Source organism: Ambystoma mexicanum, chromosome 8, assembly GCF_040938575.1.
Source record: "Ambystoma mexicanum isolate Mex_15411 chromosome 8, UKY_AmexF1_1, whole genome shotgun sequence".
NCBI lineage: Eukaryota > Metazoa > Chordata > Amphibia > Caudata > Ambystomatidae > Ambystoma > Ambystoma mexicanum.
In genome coordinates this window covers 982982240-983001427 of record NC_090929.1, presented here as the reverse complement: position 1 = coordinate 983001427, position 19188 = coordinate 982982240, and the positions used below count along the sequence as shown (strand labels likewise).

The window sequence follows — 19188 nt, the reverse complement described above, 5'->3', positions numbered from 1 at the left end:
TCAAGCAGAACGGATGTGGAAGCAGTAAAATTCTTGATGTTAAAAGTGCGTACCCTGACAAGTCAAGCCTTGATTATTAAAATAATGTTCTGTAAATTTTCGCTGATCCCGATCATTGAATTCTACAAATCCAAGGTTATTCCAACACTTTATGGATCGGAAGCTCTTATGAACATCGCAGCTAAGTGATGGCCGCGATTAGAAGGTCAATTTTGGAAAAAACTCCTGGGAGTCCGAGCCTGCATACCAACCCAAGTGATTAGGAAATAACTCAGCCTAAACTCCCTTTTGATGATAGTACAATGGAAAAACTCTCCTTCTATGGAAAATGTTTGTCAGCTTCGGTTGTTCCTATGATAAAAGCCATCCAGGCGGAATTACTCAGACGATCTAATCCAAGGGTAAACGCATGGGGAAAAGTCTGGATTGAGCTGAAAAAAACTTTCGAAATCCTAACAGATGACTTGCTGTATTCCCCAGCTTCAGTGAAAAAGGAACTGAGATTGGACAATTGGATAAAAACACATGACGAGATAATACATCTAGGTCTCTACCAAGACCTGCATCTGAGTCCAGGAAAATGAGGATTCCACACCCGTATATCATCAAATGCCCATACCCTGCAGTCCGGCGATGCTTTATGAGAATGCATTTTAATCTAGGTCTAACCAGAGATATCCTTGCTATAAGAGACCCAACACAAGGAAGGGCAATAAGCTGTAGGTTTTGCTTGGAGAAAGACAGCAAAGAATCTCTTAAACATCTTTTTGTATCCCGACGATTCTTCACAGAACAAAGGATTAGCTATTCTGGTCGATTCCTGGAAAAGCTCTAAACTATATCCTCTGACATGTGGTGGTCACATTTGCTGGCAGGACATAAAATCTTAGCAACTTTAGCTATGGCCGCCTTCTATAAATCCATCTTGGCAAAAGAGCTTGAAAGAAGGAACTTGTGAGCCATTATCATCTCCCCTGAGCTTCACTGTCGGCCTAATAGGCGGAGGACTGTCCCAAGACTTGGTTTGTGCACATGTCCATACTATGGGCCTCATCACGAGTTTGGTGGTAACCCTTAAATCTGGCGGTCGCACTATTACCGCCGGATTTAAGGGTCCGCCAAATCAGGCCTTCGGCGGATTTCTCCCCAGCCCTGAGCTGGGGGGAAATCCGCTGAAAATTTGCGCTATTACCGACGGCGGGAAATCCGCCAGCGGTAAGAGCGCGAAAATTCCCCATTGAGCCCAATGGGGAATGGGGCATTCCCGAATGGGCTCAGTGGGGAATGGGGAATTCCATTACCGCCAAACCCGTGATCCGGCGCGAATAGTGCCGGGGGGTTGGCGGTAGGGCAGATAGCGCCGGCGCTATTAGCGCCGGCGTTACCGCCCAACTCGTGATGAGGCCCTATGGCTCGACTAGTCAGAGGAAACGCCTGTGACTTGGTCTACACGCATTTCTCAGTCTACATGCATGTGCCCACTGAGTCATGTATGGTTAAAAGTTTATCTGTAAACTATATAGCTTTAATAAAAAAAAAAAAAAGAAGAGGTGCTAAAACGCACTCCTGTTTGAGTCCTTTATTTGTGGGTATGCCAACAGTTACCGAAAACAAATATATAAAGATTCTATAAAATACAATAAAAGGGGGTCAATCCTCCCATTTTAAAATGTTTGCCCAGAGTAAATTGCAGAAGACAGAGCCAAATGCACATGCATGGTCTACATAGCATAAATAAAGTGATCTATTGCAGTGCTTTGTGGTATGTTAAAGGAAGTACTATTGCCATGCCTGAAACCCTTCTGCAGCTTGATCAAAAGCCACTGTTCCTCCGCCCAAGACTGGAGTTTCCGGAGCAAGAGAGACGCAAAAAATCTTACCGCTTGAGTCCAAGATGACCAATAGCCTACAATTTGCTGGATCCAAGCGGTCCCCCTTCCTGAAGACAGGGATTAAAATTGACATTATGCCAACTGACCGGTAGGTTCCCGTTCTTTTTTTTTTTAAACATTTATTTTATTAAGAGAGCAGGTTAGCATTCAGACCGTCCACAAAAGAAAGAATTTGACAAGGTATTGAGGCATGTACAGTATTGGCACATATATACAGAGTAGCAAGAAAAACACATCAAACATCCAACATCATGGCGAAGGGAGAGGCGTAGCATCCTCGTCCGGTATCTGGGAACACAAATAAATACGCAACAGCGACCAAATGTCTTTGGGCCGACACTGTGTCGGGACCGATAAAACAAAAAGTTCTTCATCGTTGTTTACCAAACATAAGTCTTTTAAGAAATTGGCTCTGGATGGTGCAGTTGTAGACTTCCATGATTTAAGGATACAGCGCTTGGCGACAACACATGAAATATTAAATAAACGCCTCTTAGTTTCTTTCACCTTACCAATGTCACCAAGCAAGTACTTTAAGGGGGACAGGGTCGCCGGAATCGACGTTATGTCTTCGAGGAGTTCTGCCACCTCCCGCCAGAATTCCATAATCAAAGGGCATGACCAGTACATGTGGTAGGGGCTAGCGTTTGGTGCATTGCACTTGGGGCTGGCTCCCGTGCAACTCTCAACAAATTTGGCCAGTCTGGCGGGGGCATAGTGGAGCTGATTCAGAACTTTAAACTGGATCAGCCGTAGCCCCGCGTTCATAGAGACGGATCTGGTGAGTTGACAGAAGCGTGACCACTGTATTTCAACAAGCTGAGTGCCCGTATCCCGCTCCCAGGTCTCTCTTATCGTATTATGTGACGGGGAGTGGGTTTGTACTAGTGAGTATACCAACGAGACCCCTTTATTGTGACTATTAGGGGATACTATTGCCCTAATACATTCATGTACCTGGGGTTCCAACGGGAAAGATGGCCATATAGCCGCAAAAGCAGTTTTCATACAATGATATTGAAAGCGTTTAAGTGGGCCTCCTCCCACCATCCCAATGAAGTCAGTGAGTTCACAGAATGTGCCATTTGGGAACATGTCCCTTAGTGTGAATAACTTTTTAGGATCCCAGGATTGTTGAATGGCTTTATCAAATGTTGGGGATATACTTGAGAAGTTCCACAGGGGGACCTCTGGGTCATAGGGGGTCTCAAGGCCTAATCTGTTATATAGACAGGGTTAAGAAGAAGTGATCTGATGTCATTGGGGCGATCAGCATGTTTCTCCATGGGGATGTGGGGAGATGTGTCATCAGGGTCAAACCAGTGTTTAACAAATTGAGCCTGTGCAGCCAGATAATATAGTTCAAAATCTGGCGCAGCAATGCCACCCCGTGAGAATGGTTCCACCATCTTATCCCACCCCAATCTGACCGTCTTCCCATTCCAAACAAAATTAGAGGCGAGCGACTTGCGTTTCATGAAAAAGGACTTGCCGGGCCATATCGGAATGTTGTTAAAATAATATAAGAGTTTGGGTAAGACTACCATTTTGAGAATAGCCACTCCACCATACAAGGACAAGGGAAGGCTAGCCCACGTTTGGAACTTGGTCGTCAAACTCAGTAACAGTTCACCATGGTTCTGTTTATATAACAATTGTTTGTCCCTGGCCACCATAATACCCAAGTAACGTACTTGAGTCGGGGTGGGCCTAAGCCCAGCAATTGCAGCAATGTTACCCGTACAATCCGTAAGGGGAAATATTTCGGACTTGGGAACATTGATTCTGTACCCTGAATATTCCGAGAACTCATGTATGTCCGACATTATGTGCTGTACGTTCTCTACTGGGTCGCGGACATATAGCAGGGTATCGTCAGCATATAGTGAAATGATCTGGGGGAGGGCGGTCATCCTAAACCCTCTATGCAAGTGGTTCTGGCGTATATGTTCCGCCATCGGCTCGATAGTAAGTGCGAAAAGTATAGGTGAAAAGGGCAGCCCTGCCTGGTACCTCTGTAGAGCCTAAACGAGGGGGACAAAGTGGCGTTGGTCAGAACCTTAGCAGTCGGGTGAGTATATAGTAGCTGTACGCATTTGAAGAAGTATTGGCCAAAGCCAAATCGTTCAAGCACCAGGAAGAGATAAGACCAGGACACGGAATCGAAGGCCACCACGGCAGCCTTTGTTGTGGGATCAATGTGTGCCATAACATTAAACAAGCGCCTCAGGTTGAGAGCTGTAGATCTAGTTGGTATAAAGCCCGCCTGGTCTGGGTGAACAAGGATCGACATGTACGGCAGGAGCCTGGTGGCTAACACCTTGGCGAAAATTTTCGCATCGTATTAATCAAGGAGAGCGGTCTATACGAACCCATGTCATGTGCAGGTCTGCGGGGTTTCAGGAGGACAGTAATAATAGCTTCGCGCATCGATTCTGGAAGGTTCCCTTGATCCATCGCCTCCTCCCACACCTTTAACAGTAGGGGGGCTAGTTCAGTCCTAAATTCCTTATATAGTTCTGCGCTAAATCCATCCGAGCCGGGGGCGCGGCTCCCTGACAGAGATTTAATGGCCTCTACGATTTCTTCAATAGTGATGGGCTGAGCCAGTATGTTACGGGTCTCAGTGGTCAGTGTAGGGAGGTCTATGCAATCCATATACCGGAACGTGTCTTCTTTACTTTTGATGTCATGATTGGAATAAAGGGAGGAATAAAACCCAGCGAAGGTGGAATTAATGTCTTGCTCCTTATTAAGCAAAGCCCCAGTGGGTGTGAAAATACCAGGGATTGGGCTCCGATGTCTAAGAATTTCCCGGCCTTATTACTCTCCTCATATCTACGGGCCTTGGCAGGCGCAGCCATGTATAAGACTTCCCTGCTGGCTAACGCGTTGAATTCATTCAACTCGACATGCATTTGCGATAGTGTTGCCTTGTCCTGTGTGGCGCTGTATTCAGTTTGTAACAGGCCTATTTTAGTTTCGACTGCGCCCAGCTCCCGTCTTACAGCTTTAAGCATACCCGTGGACTTGCCCAGGATAGTACCCTGGATCCAGACCTTGAATGCCTCCCAGAGAGTCGCATAAGTCGTTACCGATCCCTCATTTATTTCAATAAATTCTGTGATCTCAGTATGGAGGGCTTCGCAAATATTAGTGTCCCTGAGTATGGCGGGGGGCATTCTCCACCGTCTAACTGGAGGAGGGGCATCACCCAGCTGAATGCCAAGTGTTACTGGTGAGTGGTCAGAGAGGGTGCGGGGGTGTATTTCACAACTGGTGACCATGCCGGCCAGGGGTGAGCTAATGATTACTGAATCGATACGTGAATGGGAATCATGGACAGAAGATAAAAGGTGAATTTCCTCTCAGTAGGGTGCAGTGTGCACCAAGCGTCTACCACATCCATCTGTTCCATCAACTGCCGCACAACCAATGCGGCTCTGGAGGGGGCCCTGGGGGCAGTAGAGGACCGATCAAGGGACTGGTCCAAAATATTATTGAGATCGCCGCCCCAGATTATCAGTGCCTCCCCTGCCGTAGTCAGCATATCAAGTATCGTACAATAGAACTGTGGATCGTCCACATTTGGCCCATATGTATTAACAAGTATTAATTGGTATCCCGCCAACTCCCCCCAGACTAGTGCATATCTGCCAAGCGGATCTATTTTACTGGAGTGGTATTTAAAGCACAGCTTGGGGTGTATGAGGGTTAACACTCCCCTAGACTGTGTTGAGTATTCCGTGTAGCATCTCTGGGGGCCCCATCTTAGCAGGAATGCAGAATTGACATTACCCAGTGCGTGCGTCTCTTGAATGAAAAGACTATGAGGATCGTGGCGTGTAACATATGCTGCCAACTTCCTCGCCTTCACCGGGTTGTTAAGCCCGCAAATATTCCAGGAGAGTAGCTTGACTTCTAAGCCCCTATCAGCCTGTGCCATACCCGCATGTTGTAAAAATCATCTGTCCGTAGCCTCACCCCTGTTGCAAGTGATGCGGCCATTCTGCCATGCAACCGCTCTCTGATTTTAACAATCGAACTCCTTTAAACAGAAACTCCCCAAACCATCCCGATCTGACACCAGGAACCCACAACATCTGACCCAACTCTGTCCCATCCACCGCCCACATCAACTGCGGAATATTGACCCACTCAATAACCGTGGTCGAGCTTGTTTTGGCATTGACCAAACTTCCAGCCGAAGCCAACCTTGTATTCGAATGAAACCCCTTCGGGTGGTCCAAATTTCCACACCAAGAACACCCATTTCCAACCCCTCTTACCTCCCCCCCACCTTCATCAACACCCCCAACTTGATGATGTACCCAAAAACAATTGTGGAACATTCCCGGGGTAGCCATGTTGCCTCACATGGCCGCCTGATTGGCTCCAATAGTCACATGGAATGGAGCCGCCCTGCTTGTAGGACCCATAAGGCTGCAGTGGATACTACATAAGGATACAGACCAATCTGGTCGCCGGGGATCCCTAGTCCTCGGGTCTTGGTCTATTGTTCTGTGCCGGCCTGCCCCCCCTCGGGGGGAGAGATATGGAAGTCTCTATATACTGTGTGGCCTCAGTCGGGGATTCAAAAAAATGCGCCCTACCCGCATGTTGGATCCTCATCTTTGCCGGGAACATCAGAGCATATGGAATCTGGCGGTCTCTAAGGAGTCTCTTGACTGGTTCATATGATCGCCTGCTCGCCTGGACCACAGCAGAAAAGTCTGGATATATATGTATTCGGCATTCCTCGTGTTGAAGCGTACCAGCCTCCCTGGCCAGCCGCAGGATTGTGTCCCTATCTCTATAGTTAAGCAGCCGTGCAATTATTGTGCGATGGGGAGCACCTGGTTTGGGGGCCGGGGCAAGAGTACGGTGGGCTCTCTCCACCAGGAAATGTTCGGAGAATGACTCAGGACCGAATAGTGTTTTAAGCAGTTGTTCAAGTTTTTTCTCCATTTGGCTTTTCCCAAATGACTCCGCCACGCCGACCACACGGATGTCATTACGTCTTGATCTAGATTCAAGATCCTCGCATTTATGTTGCATTTTAGTCATGGCTTCCTTAAGCTGAGCGATGTCACGGCCATGTTGTGAGATAGCGTCTTCGTTACTACTAATCCAGTTTCATGTTCACTGCTCGGAATCCATTTTCCACAAGCATGGTCAGCTTGTCCTCCCGTCCTTCAATGACTGCAGGTGGGGTTTCATTAGCGTCAGCGTGCACCTCAGTTATGGCGTCCGGCGCCTGCCTGCCGGTAAATGCATCCATAGGACCCTTCCTCTTGTTACTGGGCGTCTTGCCTCCCTTCCCAGCCCTGTGCGGCTCGCCCATGGTGCCAGCCCCGGCCCGTTGTTTATGGATATTCAGCGAAGCCACCTGGATCAGGACGACAGAGTTTGCCGCTGGGGCAACAGGGGTCCTCCGCCTCACCCCCCTTGCTCCCAAGACGTCTGTAGATTTTCCGGCAGGGACCCCAGCACCAGGGCCCCAAGGCCCAATGTTAGGCACCAGCGATGGATATTTTCTCCCATGTAGTTAGGTGTCAAAACTCAGGGCGCGCCACAGTTTACGCCAAAGAGGGCCTATATAGATGACTGGGTGCCCACCAGCGCGTGGGGTAGGCGTAGGCCACCAGCATAGGGCTTCATGCGCTAGGGCGACCGTGCCTTAAGTCGCCAAAAGGTAGTGTAATCTCCTGCGTATGTGCACCCACGACAAACAGATAGTTCCGGATGGGGACCGGGAGGAAAGGACTCCCCAGCAGACTACACGGATGTAGGGCGTGCAATGTAATATCAGGAGTAATGTTGCCCGCTAGTAGGGCGTTTCCGTCAGTCCCCCCTCACTGGCACAGGGGCCCCTCACCTCCCGCTGCTTCACAAAGCCGTGGACTTTGGCCTCCGTAAATGTATGTAATGTCTTAGCGGGCGTGGGCCCGCAAGTAACACAGAGACCAGCTTCTCGTCCACCGGGAGTGTCGGATCACTCGGGGCCAATTCCTCCGCGCCCCACGTGCCGGCTCCCTGCCATGGGCAGCCGCGTAACAGGATGTCACCGCCGTGGCTAGTGGCGTCTCCGCCGCAAATTCCGGGGTGTGGGGCCACAGAAGAGTAGCGGGTATCGTACCTGAGGGGGGCACAACGTCTCCTCGTCTTCACGGCCGAACAGCTCAGTCCGCAGCTGCTCAGCGTGGGCGCGAGTCAGGCGCGGGCCGCTGACAATGGCCCCGCCCCCACTCGGCCTCCTCCTCGCCAGAGTCCACGGCTCCGCGTTGCCTCTGCCTGGAACTCCGAGCCGGATCGCGCTCCCAACACCAGTCGGGCCAAATTCAGAGCGGCGTAACTTCGGCGCCAGAGACCGATTTCCACCAGGATTTGGAGACGTTGGGGACCAGACCTCGGCTCGTCTACACAGCCATTTGTGGGTGCTTAGGTGGCTCCAAAACTGATGTTTTCTGGACGGATCTTGTACTGGAGCTGGAGCTCAGGATTCAGGCGGCCATCTTCGTCGTGCGCAACAGCGCCCCCCCCAGGTTCCCGTTCTTAAGTATGTGATGGGAAGATAGTGTAAGATGTTGTGCCCATAATTTAGGTTTCCCTGTAATTGCAGCATTAGCCTAAGCCAAGCCATTAGCGCCTGGCACCCGAGATGCTTTACACTTATTTATGGCCAAGAGCACATCCTCGTACTCAAAGCCCTGCGCAAAGCCTGGTCGTACCCGCTATAATGCCCCACAGGCAGTACTTAATGAGGATGTGCTACAGATGGAGCATTCTACGTGGAGAACTACACACAGATGGTTCTATGAGCGCTCCTCTACATTTGAGGGGAGTACATGGCTATTTATAGCTCAGGATCTTCACTCCACAACATTTATATTTGTATAGGCAGCTTTTCTCTACTTATTGACCTTGGAATTGAGAGACTATATCAGTCCCACACTCCAATTGCTTCATAAGGTATGATTTTTACTTATTGACCTTGGAATTGAGAAACTAGATCAGTACCACACTCAATCGCTACATAAGGTATGATTTTTTTGGTGATTTTCATATTTATACTTTTAATACAGCGTCTATGTTTCATATGTTTTGCTTTCACGTTACATCTCCCTCTACATATTCTGTACATTATAGGTTCATTGTTTTGGAGTTTCACATTGGTGTTTTTTTACTGATGGTCTTCACCATTATTGGCCAGGTATGGTTTTTATTTTTCATTTTTTTCTTGATCTTACCTCACTTGAGTAAACTTCGCCTCCAAGGATCACCTTTTGCTCTTTTCCCATCTTCACAGACCTTGCCCTTGCGAAAAACCCTGCGATATCTGAAATGCATTGGTTTCAATATCGTCTGCCTTATTGTTCATTAAAAACTGTTTTTCATCAGTAACAATTTAATATTAATGTATTGCAAACAGGCTGAAATGGTTAACCACATTTTAAAGGTTTTATTTCATTTAAAAGTGCAGCTACCACTGTGGGAGTAATCCCATGGTCCCTTATCTGCATATACTAGTACCAACCCAATGCAAGGGTTGTTTTGCTGGCTAGCACCTTGAAATTGCAATTAGTATGCTTTACCGTGATTGTATAAGAGGACAGTGGTGCCCACTCCCATAATATTTCTTGAACATCTCATGAAGATTAACAAACAAACATGTCAGTCTCCCTCCCTCCTACATCCCCGATGAGAGGATATCCCAGAGGAGAGGACGAGATAATCACAGGCAAAGATCAAGGAAGACGTTATCCCCAGGCTGACTTCTAACTCGAGGACCCCCAAGGAACAAAACCATGCCAGACAGGGCCCAGTACTCCAGTCAGAATAACAGGGTACCACCGCAACTCTGTTCCCAGAGCCTAACGATCAGGAAGAGTCCTGCAGAAAGACCCCTTATCCAAGACTTGCAGTAGTTCAAGCGTGTCCAATCACGACCCACAGAGTTCTCATGCTGCCATGGCATAGGTGGAAGGCCCCAACTCTCAGGTAGTGCCAGTATTTGCATTGCCAACATAAAGAGCCACACCCGTCATGCCTGGGACCGTCCTCCTCTCCTGACTTCTAAGGCCAGTGGGTACTGAGGGTGGGGGTGGGATTGGGGGAGACCAAACACATTCTTAAGACCCAAATCTTTGGGTGAACAAGAGACCAGTCCAACCTGCCTCTTCGGGGTTCACCATCTGGAAGGACAGAAAGCAAACAGGTGTTATTGGACCTGTCAGGTGCTGTTATACCGGAGGCTGGTCGAGGCTATAAACTTTTTTTGGGGAACGGGTTCAGTCTGAAGGCGAATCACCATCACAAGTACGATCAGGAAGAGGGGCGCAGAGGGAATAATTCAAACAAGGCAATACTAACATCATTTAGCAGACACAGGTAAGGCAGCAGCCAATCAAGATTGTAGGAACACGGGCTTTACTTGCCAATTTAAGATGGCATTTGACACTGATGGCCAGCACTTACTCCCAGGTCTTCCATAAAGATAAGTGGTCTTATATTGCACCCTTATATCAATAATGTTGGCTACACTGCACATGGATCTGTAAGAGTGGGGGTGTAAGTCGGATAGAAGAAAATGACTGATTTGGAAAACCTATAATGTTGCTGTGTGCAAGTTGGAAGTATCTGTTATATGTGTGCCTAAATGATAACGCTTGGCTCTTTGTGATGGGCATAGATGCGCACAGGTTCGCTGTAAGGGCAGCTCCTAGGACACGAAGTATCAATTACACCCTAGTCCTTCCATCCCTCAGGCCCTCTCCCCACTTATATCTCGATGTCCTGAACCTGGCTGGTGACTCTGCTCCTGGAACTCCATCGTCATGGAAATGGGTAAGGGGTTCTGACTGGAGCCCTAGCAGCCATTTCCATGGTGGCCACATGATTTGTAGGGGGGTTTTGGGGAGAAAAGCCATCTTGCATAAAACACAAACCCTTACCTTGCCACTTGATTAACCACATTGCTAATAGCAATACCCCATTTACAGGGCCATTACCATCCGCTAAACACATTATTGATTTGTTTCCTAATAAAACAGGACCTAAAATCCTGTTTCTCAGAAGCAGGATGTCATCTTTTTTAATATGATAAGCAAGTCTTGCTGCAGGTTACTGCACATCCTGCAACTTCGAAAGGTTCTTAGTGTGGCAAGTCAGAAGAAGGTGTCAGACACATTAAGGACATGTTACCTTTCTTTAAAGACATTACAGAAAAAAGGCCTCTCTTTCCACATTACTGCCTATTTAAATTAACTAAAGATGCTTGTCTGTCATCGGGAAGTCCAAAAGTAACGGTCCTCAGTCCCAACCTAACTCTACCTGACCCTACCACTAACATTGATAACTCAAAAGGGCCAAAAGAATGTCTCTATTCTCGGCTTTCTTCCCAGTTGCTCTCTTTCATCTGTATCTTGTATCCTAGGGTTAATGATATTCAAATGTCTTGTTTTAGAATATTTACTTTTGTAAGTTATCTTTCTTGATAGTCTCTGGAGACGTCCTTCATAAGCTTCTGTAGCTCTACCACTCCTTGTTTTCCGGTTTACTACAATTTTCCTTAGAATACTTTCTCAACCTTGTATCTTTAATGATGTGTCTCTTATCTTCTTGAGGGTTAATCCTCCCTAGATTTTGTGAGCCATTATACAATTATGATTCCCCCTCTCCTGGGTTCTTAGTACTGGATTGTCTCTCTGCTAATTCTGTTCTCTTAACAGTCTCTTTTAACAACACTGGTTATACTTATTTGCAGTGGCCCCCATCTTCTTTCAGCCTCTGTACCTGGGGGTTCCTCCCTTGCTCCCAGTGCATACGTTTCCACTTTATCTCTTTCCCAAACAGCGTTATTCATCATGCGCTGTATTGACCTCACAGATCTCCAATTCTGCAGATTAACTGTTCGACTTTCATACATGTGACTTTGAGAAGCTTCTCTTCTGCCAATACATTGCCCCGGCAGCCTCCTGCCTTTCCTGTTGTACCTTTTCTGATGCAGAGGAACCTTGCAGGGCTCGGCGTGCACTCAGTAATTTGATTTCTCAGTAGTTCTTCTCTCGCTTATCCAGCGTCGCATTCTTAGCTCCTCTGAAGCAGGATGTATTCTACGGACACGGGCAGCCGGGAGGCCATGGTACTCCCTTCTCGGACAGTCTCAATGTTGTTAGCTGGGGCCCTCTTCCACCACAATGCAGCTGTGGTCACGCTACCACCTTGTATGGGTCATGCGTTCCTGTTTGGACAACAGTTCTCCCATTGCAGGGATTCTTCGGTGGCTCCCTCTAGCTTTCCTCGACTGTCCAGAAGTCGTGTGCATTCCATGCTCTCTCTCCTCACAAGAGCTACCAGTCTCAGTTATATCCATGTCTCTTTTAAAAGAGACATGGCCTTTTCTTTCGCAGGGATGGTTGAATTGCACATTGCCTGAAGCCAAAAATAAGGATGGAGGATTCATCTTTATAGCTGGCAGCTCCATGCAGTATTTGCTCTAGGGAGTTCCTCATCGGAACGGGAGTCCCTCACATTGAGGTGCCACTTTCCCAAAACCCTAGGCATGTATTGCGCAGCAGGCCCACCTCACTAGCCTCAACGGGGTGGTTCCCCCTTGGGGAGAGGGAACGAATAATGGCAATTCGTCACATTAGTCATACCGTTGTTGATTTATATTGCACATCTAAGCTCCAGGCTAGGGATCGAACCCATGTTGCAGGACATCGTCTTGTACCCAAGGCGAGTGCATGGCCCTAGAGATATAGTCCCATCATTCTCGGTGAGTAATGATGTACAATGGCTAAGGGCATAAACCGTCTTTCAAAACCAGGACTCCACATTTGCCAATGTTTCTGCACAAGACACAAACCAAACCTCTGCTCCATATATAATTGCAGGAACAATTTTTCCTTGATAGAACGCAATCAAGTAAGGACTATAAACCAATGTATTGCTGGTGAAACACGAGGACATAGCTAAAGGTTTTGCTTTTTTGTATCCATGATGGGTGCTTCAAGGTTCTCTGATCAAATAGAACGTCCAAATATAAACACTCCATTTCAATGTTTCTCCTCCCAGCACCTCTCAACATCCAAGTAAAGTTATTATCAACTTTCTCAAACCCCGAGATCGTCGTGGATTTGTTAATTGAAAGTTCATTTATCCTGCAATCATTTTCTCAAGCTTATGGAGACACTTCATATGCCATTTGGTGTCTGGTAAAGAATGTGGTTTACATTTTTTTTAAAAGCATGCATTGCACCAGTCCGCTTTTCGCCACTCCCCAAAAATGTGAAGAAATCTTACCACATCAGCTAGGGCTGTCGGGAGGATGCAACACACACGTTGAAAAGTGTGGGGTGTTACCACAAACCTCCACTTAAGCACCACCCACCATCCCACACTGATCTGCAACTTCCAATCATAGTTGTTCCTCACCTGCTCTTATGTTTGCAAGTAAAGTGGTTAGAGCACTTTTAAAAGCCCTTGTGGAATCTCTCAGTTGTCCAAATTTCGCAATAACCTATCCCCATTAACCTTATAAAAGGTTGTAGAGATATTAACCAACACTGTAGAACTGATTGGGAGAATGCAGTGATATGTTTGCTGCCTCCCAATTAGAGACGTACCTTAGCAACATCTTCATTTGTCAAAGGCGTGCAGTACTCGAATGGAGTGCTGCCACTTCCTGTAAATATTGTGTACTGCCCTACCATGTCCTTGCACTTTCCCTGTCTATTTCACTTCCTAGCAAACAATGGACCAAACCAATTGGCCCAGGTCTACCTTTATGAAAATGCTTTTAAATTAGGATCTATCCAGCTCCATAACCCGTGAACCCTTCAATGAGGCAATCAGTTTGACTAGTTTTTAGTCCCATCAAAACCAGTCCCTCTATTCGCCGTTTCTGCCTCTCCCCTTTACTCATTGGTTCTCCACAGGTGTTCACTCCATCCCGATTCTGCAGAATCAATATCTACAAAGATTAACCTTAATTTCGATGGAGTGCTTGATAATACTCCATTAGCCTGAATTACTGTAAAAAAGCTACACAAAGAGATTCCAAGATGGCCGCTACCTAGCAGAGACGTGCTCCTCCGTCCTCCGTCCGAGCGCGAATGTGAAAGGTGCCAAAGGCAGCCAAAAACACTCAAAACCGAAGCATCCCACATCCAAAGCTCTCCCTAGAAACGAGACGCTGCATCAAAAGGAATATCGACTGAAAATGGACGACTCCCGAGTGGTGACAACCCCTGGAACGCAGCACAGCAGGAAGGGGCAGCAGATCCCCAATCTCTGGAGGTGGCTTAGGTGAAAGCATAGGCGAAAGCCCATCCGACAGCAGTCGAAGCTGTCTGAAGAGTCGGACCCCTTTTGAAAGCTGGGGAGCTGAATCGGGAAGGCGGGGGAGCGGAAAGAAAGGACCAAAGCCTCAGCACCTGTGAACAAGTGGGAGCCCCATTGAGTGCCCGTCCGTTGGAGACCTGACGGGATAACGGAGGGCGAAACTCTAAGCAGCCCCTCCGGCTCACACCACCAGGAACGGCGGATTAGCACAGAGAAGCGGAAATCAGCGGCCCAGTGCAAACGCAGACAACACAGGCTACAATAGGGACGGGACAGACCCGTAGCCGCCACCCTTCCACACACGGACAGCGAGCAACTACGCGGGAACTCCACGGCGGAGACTGAGCCCGTTGGAAAGAAAGCACCGAGAGGAGAGCGAGCAGAGTCACACTGCTCAGACGCCCACACACAAGTGGATTAGCCCCTTGGAGTAGGCAACACAGGTTGGAAAGGGGAGCCCTAGCCAGGGGGAGAAATTAAATATTTTCTAGCGGATTGGTAACGGATGAACACCTAGGGGCCCCAACATCAACCCAACCCCGGAACCTGCCAGTAGGACAGAACTCTGGGTCCTATAGCAGTATGCACGGTCATACCAGCTGGGAAGGATTACCAGAGACTGAAAATATCTACCCAATTCAAAGCAACGGGAAAAGCCTGCTACGACTGCGATGCAGAGGGGAGGAAGAGCCGAGGTGGTAAAGGCGCAGCAGAAGACCCCCTGACACGCAAACAGGTACGATACAGGGTTGTGATTTAAATTAAAAGTTCAGGAACAGTACTGGCCAATTGCTACAACCTCATAAGACACCAGGCCTCCTGCCAATAACCGCCCCCCCCACTCTGCAACATTGGAACACCGTTCGAAAGGAACGGTAGGGGAAAAAATAAATACGCTCCCGGAACTGACCCGCAGAGCCCAGGTATAAATAGTGACAAAGAACCCAGCAACAGGACACAAACAGTGAAGGGGGGAGTACTACCTCAATCCAAACAACGCAGACACATGCAAAACCACAGATGAAAGCAAACCGGAAAAGTTTCTGAGGGGACAAAGGGCGAAGCAACTCTAATGAAGGTGTAATCAGTGCCCAGTAAGGGGAATTCTATGTAGCACTGATTCCAAAATACCTTGCGACCTGCTGGCTGCGGAAATAAACCGTTGAAAGTCAGCACAAACAAGCCCAGCCCAGACACCCCTGCCAGGGGTAAAATCCAGAAGTGCTACAACGAAAGCTAGAAGAGCACCGAGACGTCAAGAGGGACAAATTGAGAGGTGCTGGAAACAGAGACAGACAGAGGATAGCACTCCAACCACACACAGACAAGAAAATACAGAACCAGGAACTAACAAGACAACTGTCGAAATGACAACGGACAAAAAGGAAGTACTGAATTGCCTGAAGGGAACGGAGGCCAGAATGACAAGCACATTCCAGGACCAAATGGGGCAGATGAAAGAGGAATTAAAACTAGCACTACAAGAGGTCAGAAAAGAGATGAATGAGCTGGGAGAAAGAGTGGACATGGTTGAGAAACGGACTTTCTAGCATGGCAGAAGAAGCCAAACAAAGTAGCATCCTGCTGGTGCAAGTGGCCAGAGCAACAAATAATGTAGAATTACAGGCTGAAGATTTGGAAAACAGATTGCGCAGATCTAACACCAGGATCAAAGGTCTTGCAGAGTCAGTACTGGATGCGGACACGAGGGATACCATACAACAATTCTTTTGCAGCTTAATTAGCAATACCCAACCAGAGGAAATCCGGATCGATAGAGTACACCGAGTGGGTCCCAAGAGGAAAGAACCGAGGGCTAGACCTAGGGATGCCCTGGTGGTCTTATCCTCATACAACCAAAAAGAAGAAATCTTGAGAGCTGCTAGAACACACACAGATCTGACGATCAACTGAAGTCGTAAACAGCTCTACCACGATTTGGCCCTCTCAACTCTTCACAAGAGAAGGCTAATGCGGGCAGTGACAAAAGCCCTGATGGCTAAACACATAACTTATCAATGGGCCTACCCCTTTGGTCCAACCTTCACCTGGGAAGGTAAACAACAGCGTATTAGCACATGTGAAGAGGGGCTGACATTGCTGCATATAGAAGAGGACCAGAACCAGGCTGAACGCAGCCCGAGGCAAAGCTCCACAAGAGGCTCAGCTAATCATTGGGAATGGACAACCGAAAGAAGTAGGAACGATTGAGCCTCGGCACTGACGGGCCCATACAAACAATCAGATTGAACTGGACAGAGGCAAGATACTACGTGGAGCATTTGGGCCCGAAAGAGAAGTAAGGTTGCAAGACATAAATAACTAAGCCTGGACGGAAGTAGGAGGGCGACATCTTGGAATATAACTCAGGATATGGTAATATCATGGCGGGAGGGGGGAGTGGGAGAGATTTTGGTCCAAAGCCCTGGACAGAAGCCAGAGGGGGGGGGTCCTGCGGGACCCTGACCAAAAATGGACAAAGGGAGAACAGGAAGTTGGGGGGAGGAAAGAGGAAGGGAAGTTGGAAACAAAGAAATGGGAGGAGAAGTGGGATCTGAGTCCAGAAAGTGAGTTTGGAAGATAATTCCCCAGAAGTAAAACATCTAAGGAGGCTTAAGGGCATGAAATAAGGGCAGCAGACATTACAGAACATTCCCTAGGGATGAAGCAGTAATTATAACCCTGAATGTACAAGAGCTGAACTCCCCAATGAAGCGCCGCTCAATACTCAGGACACTAATAGAGCTGCAAGTATCAGTAGGGATTTTGCGAGAAACTGACCTCCTCCCAGAGGATGAAAAGAGAATGATACATAAAATGTTGCCCCAACAATACTATGCCTCTAGTGGGAGTAAGACTAAGGGAGTAGCTATTTTGCTTAACCGAGAGCTGGGATTCCGTAAAAGACACCTACTTAGGGGCCCAGAGGGGAGATACTTGGGCCTCAAGGGCTGGATCAGGGGGTAGATATATACAATCATTGCACTATGTGTCCCCAACGAGAAGCAAGACACACACATAGGTGGGATACTGCGGAAATTGGGTGGGTGGTGCGAAGGTCAAGTAATAATAGGCGGAGACTGTAACTGCGTAATGGACCCATCTCTAGATAAAATGCTTCCAGCAACAATGGCGGACAGGAAAAATAGATGAGCATTGGGCAAGCTCTTTCGCGACCTAGCAGTGATTGAGCCATGGAGGTTTTTTCAAGAAGAGAGCAGGGAATACACGCACTACTCAGCAGTACATTGAGGTTATTCTAGGATCGACATGATCCTGGTATCAGCGTCTCTGATCCCACAGGTGACAAAAGTTGAAATAGCAATATAATACCTCACTGACCACGCACCAATGATAGTAAACATTGAAGTGGGAGGGGTTAAAGGAAGAGGGCAGTTTCGGTGGAGGTTAAACAAGAGGATACTGAAGGACACTGCACATATGGAAGAGGCGATTGACAGCTACTTTAAGGAAAACGATAACGGGGAGACAGACTGGAGAACAATGTGGGATGCAGGGAAAGCACTGGTGCGGGGGGAACTCATCTCACAGGCGGTGGCATACAAGAGACAGCAGGCCCTAGTCACACAAAAATTTGAGAAGGAACTAAAACAGGCCAAACTCCTACACACAAAACAATCATATTATGTACACGGCGGGAAGGTGAACAAATTCCTTGCGGCCAAATTAAAGAAACAAATCCCAAAATTACTTAACACAGTTTAAAAATAGTCGGGGGGAATTATGTACTGGAGAAAATGAGATGAACAAAATAATGGTGCGATATCATGAAGAACTATTAAAACGGGAAAACCTTGTGCCCAAAAACCAAAAATCATATATGTTAGCAACGCCCCTTCCCCAGGTCACAGAGGAGAGGAGAGAAACACACTAGGAGACAAAATAACGGCCCAGGAGGTCAGCGACGCAATTACCGCGCTGCCGTCTAATAAAACTCCGGGACCCGACGGGCTAGGAAACGGCTACTACAAAACATTCCGTGCACAACTGCTAGCACCACTTACAAGGCTTCTCAACATCATAAGGGAAAAGGGGTCAGTCGCACCAGATATGGGGAAGTCCACGACACTGCTAGTCCTAAAACCGGGGGGAAGATCCTACTAAGTGTGCTAATTATCGGCCATTGCACTCCTAAACACAGATGCTAAGATTTACGCCAGGATACTGGCAACTAGACTAGGAAAGGTCCTCCCCTGAATCATACATGTAGATCAAACAGGGTTCATTACAGGGAGACACTCAGGACAACGTGAGACGAGCCATAAACATTATCAACCTAGGAGGTAGAACGGGCCAACAATTCTCGGTTGAGGCACTAGACGCCAAACAAGCTTTAGACATCCTGGACTGGGAGTATTTGAAACTGGTATTGGAGGGGTTTGGATGTGGGCCAGACTTCACAAAAATGGTGTTAGCGAATTTCCAAATCCACTCTACGAGCTTCCTGATTAATGGACAGAGTTCGGTGCAGATTGACATAAGGAGAGGCACACGGCAGGGCTGCCCCCTGTCCCCATACATTTTTGCAATGGCAATGGAGCCATTTGCAGTACAGATTAGACAAGACGCGGGTATTGAAGGAGTAAAAAGTGGGGAAATAATACACAAATTGCATTGTACACGGACAATATAATGCTATTTATAAACGACAACTGAAACACTTTGCCGAGAGCAATGCTAAAAGCTTGCCAATGTCTCAGGATTCACCATAATTACGATAAGTCAAAAGTATTGAAGATAACGGAAGAGAATGAAAAGATTAGCAAACTAGGAACGACATATCCAGTAGTGTGGGAAAAAGAGTCCCTAGAATATTTGGGAATCCGCGTAACTAAGGACACAAGAAAGATGTACAAGGCAAACATCAAACCCCTATGGAAGCAGCTACAAGATGATCTGCGCAGATGGGATAACCAGATGATCCTCC

General features: G+C 47.6%; 1 protein-coding gene across 2 annotated transcripts in view; it reads right to left on the bottom strand.

Moving 5' to 3' along the window:
• The window catches only part of PPCS (phosphopantothenoylcysteine synthetase), a 151482-nt gene that overhangs the window by 89717 nt on the left and 42577 nt on the right, over nucleotides 1–19188 (bottom strand). The window contains exon 1 of one of the 2 annotated variants that reach the window (XM_069610891.1): nucleotides 9143–9164. The exons of the other annotated variant lie outside the window; for it this stretch is intronic. The gene's annotated coding sequence lies outside the window, so the exon portion shown is untranslated. Of the gene's footprint in view, nucleotides 1–9142; nucleotides 9165–19188 lie in introns of those variants that run through there. 2 annotated transcript variants of the gene reach the window in all.